The sequence below is a fragment of the Aegilops tauschii genome, chromosome 2, assembly GCF_002575655.3.
Source record: "Aegilops tauschii subsp. strangulata cultivar AL8/78 chromosome 2, Aet v6.0, whole genome shotgun sequence".
Lineage (NCBI taxonomy): Eukaryota > Viridiplantae > Streptophyta > Magnoliopsida > Poales > Poaceae > Aegilops > Aegilops tauschii.
This window is the reverse complement of record NC_053036.3, coordinates 209,008,627-209,015,135: the sequence shown is the minus strand read 5'-3', so window position 1 is coordinate 209,015,135 and position 6,509 is coordinate 209,008,627.

Here is a 6,509-nt window from a genome sequence, read left to right as displayed (position 1 = left end):
CATCGTCAGCGGCCTGCACGTAGTAGTAGGCACCCGCGGTGCATAGTAGTCGTCGTCGACGGTGGCGTCAAGCTCCTGGGCTCCAGCATCTGGTTGCAACAACCAAGAAGAAATGGAAAGGGGGGAAAGAGGGAGAAAAGCAACCGTGAGTACTCATCCAAAGTACTCGCAAGCAAGGATCTACACTACATATGCATGGGTATCTATGTAAAGGGGCCGATATCGGTGGACTGTACTGCGGAATGCGAGAATAAGAGGGGGATAGCTAGTCGTGTCGAAGACTACACTTCTGGCAGCCTTCATCTTGCAGCATGTAGAAGAGAGTAGATGGTAAGTTCACCAAGTATCATCGCATAGCATAAACCTACCCGGCGATACTACCCTCGTCGCCCTGTGTGAGAGCGATCACCGGGTTATATCTGGCACTTGGAAGGGTGTGTTTTATTAAGTATCCGGTTCTAGTTGTCATAAGGTCAATGTACAACTCTGGGTCGTCCTTTTACCGAGGGACACGGCTATTCGAATAGATAAACTTCCCTGCAGGGGTGCACCACATTACCTAACACGCTCGATCCCATTTGGCCGGACACACTTTCCTGGGTCATGCCCGGCCTCGGAAGATCAACGCGTCATAGCCCTACCTAGGCACAACAGAGAGGTCAGCACGCCGGTCTAAATCCTATGGCGCAGGGGTCTGGGCCCATCGCCCATTGCACACCTGCACGTTTCGAGGGCGGCCGGAAGCAGACCTAGCAACCTCCATTTCAAAGGAAGTTGCGTTATGCGGTCCAATCCGGCGCGCGCCGCTCAGTCGCTGATGTCACGAAGGCTTCGGCTGATACCATGACGTCGAGTGCCCATAACTGTTCCCACGTAGTTGGTTAGTGCGTATAGGCCAGTGGCCAGACTCAGATCAAATACCAAGAACTCGTTAAGCGTGTTATTTTGAAGTAACTGCGGACGCCGACCAGGGCTAGGCCCACCTCTCACCTAGGTAGTCTCAACCTGCCCTGTCGCTCTGCCACAAAGATCCACCCAGAGGGCCGTCGGGACAAAGGTCCTTTCAGCCCCCAATCCGTGAATCACTCGCGGGTGCTCCACGAGCCGACCCGACTTTAGTCAACACATGTATCATGTATAAAGTATATAGTATATACCCGTGATCACCTCCCGAGTGATCACGGCCCGATAGTATAGCACAGCAGACGGACAAGAAGGTAGGGCCACTGATGGAACACTAGCATCCTATACTAAGCAGTAGGATAGCAGGTAAGGGTAACAACTGTAGCAACAATGACAGGCTATGCATCAGAATAGGATTAACCGAAAGCAGTAACATGCTACACTACTCTAATGCAAGCAGTAGAGAGAAGGAATAGGCGATATCTGGTGATCAAGGGGGCGGGCTTGCCTGGTTGCTCTGGCAAGGAGGGGTCGTCAACAACGTAGTCGATCGGGGCACCAGCAGCGGCGTCAGTCTCGTAGTCTACCGAAGAGAAGAGGGGGAAGAAACAATGAATACAATGCAAACATAAGCATGACGGTGCATGACATGACAATGAGCGGTACTAGATGTGCCCTAACGCGGTAGTAGGTGATACCGTCGAAGGGGGAAAACATCCGGGAAAGTATTCCCGGGGGTTTCGCGTTTTCGGATAGATGAACCAGAGGAGGAAGGTTGCGTGTTTGCTATGCTAGGGGTGTGTGGCGGACGAACGGGCTGCGTATTCGGATTCGTCTCGTTGTTATGAGCAACTTTCATGTACAAAGTATTTTCGTCCGAGTTACGGTTTATTCGATATGATTTTTTAAAGTTTTAATGATTTTCTAGAATTACTTTAATTCGAAAATAAACTGAAAATACTATTTATACACAGCAGTAGCCAGCCCCTGCGTATGACAGGTGGGGGGGGGGGGGTTTCAGGGTCAAGGTCAATAGTTGTGACAGCCTGGTTTTTGCCCTCTCTCATTTGCTTAATTTTTATTTGGATTAAATTTGAAACTTGGAGTTTTTGAATCTTTTCATATGGACTTAAACACTTGGGTACTCTTGGCTTTCACCCAAGTGCTCCATTTCCCTATCTGATCATCATTCCCCTTCTGATCCATCCCAAAATAATCTTTGGAATATTTTTCTTAAAAGAAAAATATTCATTTTCTCTCAAACACCCTAGCCAGATCAGTATGCTCCAAAGCAACCCTAATTTTTATGGCCCAGAAAAATTTGAGATAATTCACAAATATTCTTTGAACCCTAGGGCACCTTCCTGAGCAAAAATATTTCATCACTTTTTGGAATATTTTTGCTATAGAAAATATTTTCGTTCTGGACAGAAATGGTGGTTTCTACAGCAACTACCATTACACTTGCTCCATTGTGCCTGGGTTTTCTTATGCATTTTCATCTTAGTAACTCTTGGCTAACCTCCAAAGCACAGCCTCTAACTCCCAGCCATTTGACCTTAGTAACCTCTCAAAGTTACTGACCAGAAACTTACCTGGCGTGTAAAAACTTCTCTACTGCACCTGGATCCAAACCAAAGCGTGGTAACATCTCAAACTACCACGAACAACACGCTAGACATGAAGTTTAGGCTTAGCTCGGCCTGATGTCATAGTCCACGCGGTGACCGCGTTCATCCAGGGGTGCTGGCATGCGTGTCGACGCCCTCTGAGTGCCACCGAGCGCTCTGTTTCGCGCGTGCTCGCTTCCCCGACTGCCGTAGCGCGCCAAACTTCGCCACCATCTTCGTCTCAACTCCCTTAACTCCCCTCTGGTGCTCGCCGACGCCGGAGCACGCCGTAGCGAGCACGGGCACGGTCCGGCCAACCCAACAGTGCGGTGCGCACTGTGCTCGTCGCCTTCTCCTCGTTCCTGTGCTCGTCTCCGTCCGCCAACAGTTGCCGCGTGAGCTGCGTCGCCTTCTTCCCCTCTCACTGATGCCGCTCGTCGCCGGGCGCCGTGGACAGGTGTCCACCGGCGGAGCCCGAAACCCCCTCGCCGCTTGCCTATAAATGGAGCCGCCCCCAGCCTCCTCGAGCACCATCCAGCACTCCCACACACCCCACAAGCGAGTAGGAAGCTGTAGCCCGGCCGGGCAGGCCTCGGGCCGCCGTCCCCGAGCTCGAGCTCGCCGACAATCCCCTCTGGTCGCCGCGGTAGATCCAGCCCCTCCCAGGCCAGGGCGACCCTTCCAGGGCCTCCACCCCTCTCCGGTGAGCCGTTCCGCCCCTTTGGATCCCCTGGAGTTGCATCTGCTCGCCGTCTTCTTCATCTCCGGCGACTACCGTGTTCTGCCTCTGCTTGCGAGGTTGATTCCGACGCCGTCCGACCACCCTAGCTACGCTACGGGTACGGGCAGGTGCGCCTCAACCCCCTCTTGCCATCCCTCCCTCTCGTTTTGGCCAAGGAGTCCTCATCGCCGGCGAGAGCTCCGGCAGAGCTGCGACTCCCTCAGTTTCCTTCTCCCCGTCCTCCTAACCTGACTAGCGGGGCCCGCTAATCATCCACTCTATATGCGCGCGAAGCGGTACGAGTGGTGGCACCCTTGGGCTTTCCGCCTTCGACGTCACCCCCAGCCTGTTTATTTTTATTCAAATTCATTTGAATTTACAGAACACTTCAAACAGCCATAACTCCTCAACCATAAGTCCAAATGAATTGATTCTTTTTGCATCTTGTTCTTTGCAAAGAAATCTAGCATCTCACCAAAGATGAGATTTTTCTGAGCTGTTTAGAATTTCTGGTGATTTTCAGAAGTATTCTTGATATTTTCTTTTTTGTGTTTAAAATTATTTTCAGAGGGTGAGGCTTGTCTTGAGGATCACCAGAAGGCTTGTGAACCTCATCTACACTAAGGCAAGCCACAACAACATTTTCATGGTGTCATTTCAATATTTATGATTTTCTTACTTGAATGAAATGATTAATCCATGCATTTAAATAACTATTGTGTTATTTATATTCTGTTAAGTGTTTGCTAGTTAATATGCTTGATTTATAGAATGTGGAAACTAGCTTAGTTGGTGAAGCAAAGCTAGGATCTATTTGTGGTGATGATAGAAATAAATTTTGTTATGCATGTTATTAATTATTTAAAGTTATGTTCTTGCACAAATAAAATGATAAAAATTTGCTAGAAAATATTCTGTTAAGTACTTGTTTAGTCATTTTACTTGACTTACAGAATGTTTGAACCTCACTTGGTTGGTAAAGAAATTAAGATTTGTGTGTGGTAAAATCTTTGTTATTCATATGAGAAATTAATTGGAGTTACGTTCTTGCATGAGAAAATAATAAAACTTGCTGCAAAATATTTTGGTTAATATGTGAGTTATCTTGATCAGCAAAGTAATACGAGTTGTTGATGTTTATGCTTAGTGAGAATATGGATGACATCGGTCATTTTCATTATTGAGTGATGCATGTGTAGTTTTGCATTTCATGGCATGCTATGACACCGGTCATTTTCATTTTAAGTGGAACCTGAATATAACTCAACTTGAATATACCGTTGACTGGGTCATGGTGCCGCTGAATCGAGTTTTTCCCAGTGCAACCACATTTGCCTTTGTGGGAAGGCCTTGATTCGGTCCATTGACATTGCCTCTGGTCGGTGCCTCCAACTAGGGAAGGTTACGTCGTGCTTACCCTGGCCCGGTAAGCAGGCATAACCTTGTGTGCCCGTTGTTGAGATTATGGTACCGGGTCCCCGAGTGGGATCGTTTTGGCCACGACGGTGGTCGGTGTGTCTTTGGTAGACACGGGGCCACCCAGGACTAGCCCGTTGGGGATTGGGTCGGAGTGGCCGGGAGAGTGTCATGGCAATGGAAGGGTTTCGTCGGAATGCCATTGGTCCACCCGAATGGGAGTGCGAGGCCATGGGTTCCGTGGTGTGGGTACAGTGTGCTACCTCTGCAGAGTGTATAATCTATCGATAGTCGAGTCCACGGTCACGGACACCTCGTAGTAGGTCCCACCATGAGTCAACGTTTAATAAAATGTGCACACTAAGGTATGAACTTTGCATTGTTGAGGATGGCAGAAAGGCCATCAAGATATTTGGGACCAGATATTGGTCGTGGTTGTGATCGCCGTAAGGATCACGAGTTACTCTTGTTAAGACCACGTTGGTGGCTTGTTTGTGATCCGAGAATGATCACGATGGGTAAGTTGTCCCGAGGGACGTTCGAGCATGATCACATCATGTTTGACATATAGTGTTGCATTATTAATAATTGGTTAAGTATCATGATATTGTTTGCCATTATGATTATGCATGTTGTGAGCTTGCAAGTGCATTCAATGTACTGACCTGGCGTGTCATGCCAGATTTCAGGAAAGTCTCGTTGGAGAGGAGCGCTGCTCGAGTCTAGATCGTCTCCACATCGGTGTCCCTGTGATATGGAGCTTCCGCTACGATGTTATTCTGCTGCCACGTAGTTGTTCTGATCGAGGCCCCTTTATGTTCACTAAATAATGTACATATTGTTCAGCCGCACCGGGTGTGCCGCTTGGCCTCGACAGCTGTTGTAATATAAACTCTGTTCCGCTAGCATCAATAAAGCGGTTGTTTTCTGTACCAAGATGTTGTGTGTTGCCAGAAGACATGGTCTCTGGGCTGGCAATGCATGGTAAACCGGTCGCTCTGAGCCGGGGTGCCACAACGCTTGGTATCAGAGCCGCGCTGACTGTAGGCCACGCTAGACCACGACGTGTTAACTAGACGTTAGATACGAGTTTAAGTTGAGTGCCGGTAGTAATTTTTGCTGGTTGTTGCATTGCGTGCATTTGGCTTATAAATTTTTATGCTAACCTGCTAATGGTTGTGGGTGTAGATGGCTCCGGTGCCGTATCCGTGCCAGTTGCAGCTGATGCCGTACACATCACCGCACCTCCTTCGCAACGTGTGGCGTCGGCTGTACCCTCTCGGAGACGACCCAGTCTATCGTGTGTACCGGGAGCATCTAGCTGATTCAGTGTATGAGTATCACGCAGTGGTCACTCTGCGCACTAGTTCCGATTCCAGCTCTTACACTCGTACTTCTCGGAGCGGATACGCCTCCACCGCTTCTCAGGCTGTCTAGTTTGCTGCATTCGAGGTCCTTGTCGAGCTTCGCTACAACGAGGTCCGAATGCAGAACCACCCAGGTTTCTATTACTACCCATCTCTGCACGACAACGGTCGTGTCCGTTTCCCTATCATTGATCCGGAGTCTGATAGCGTTGCTAGCCACCTTGCTCGTTATGTCACTGCTAGCTATCTGATGATCCACGAGCTGGCTCGAGAGCTGACTCGTGCCCGTACTGCTTTAGCCGCTGCTTTAGTCACTATTAGATCTGCCACTACTCCATCTTCTCTGGGATTTACCCCTTATATTCCAGCCAGTTCTAGTTCCCCTATTTCGCCGGTTACTCCTCCGAGTAGCACGGGCGTCTCGGCCGTGAATCCTCTCAGTACTCCTGCCGAGTGGGTTTCACTTCTCACTACTCCTGTAGCCCCGATGCT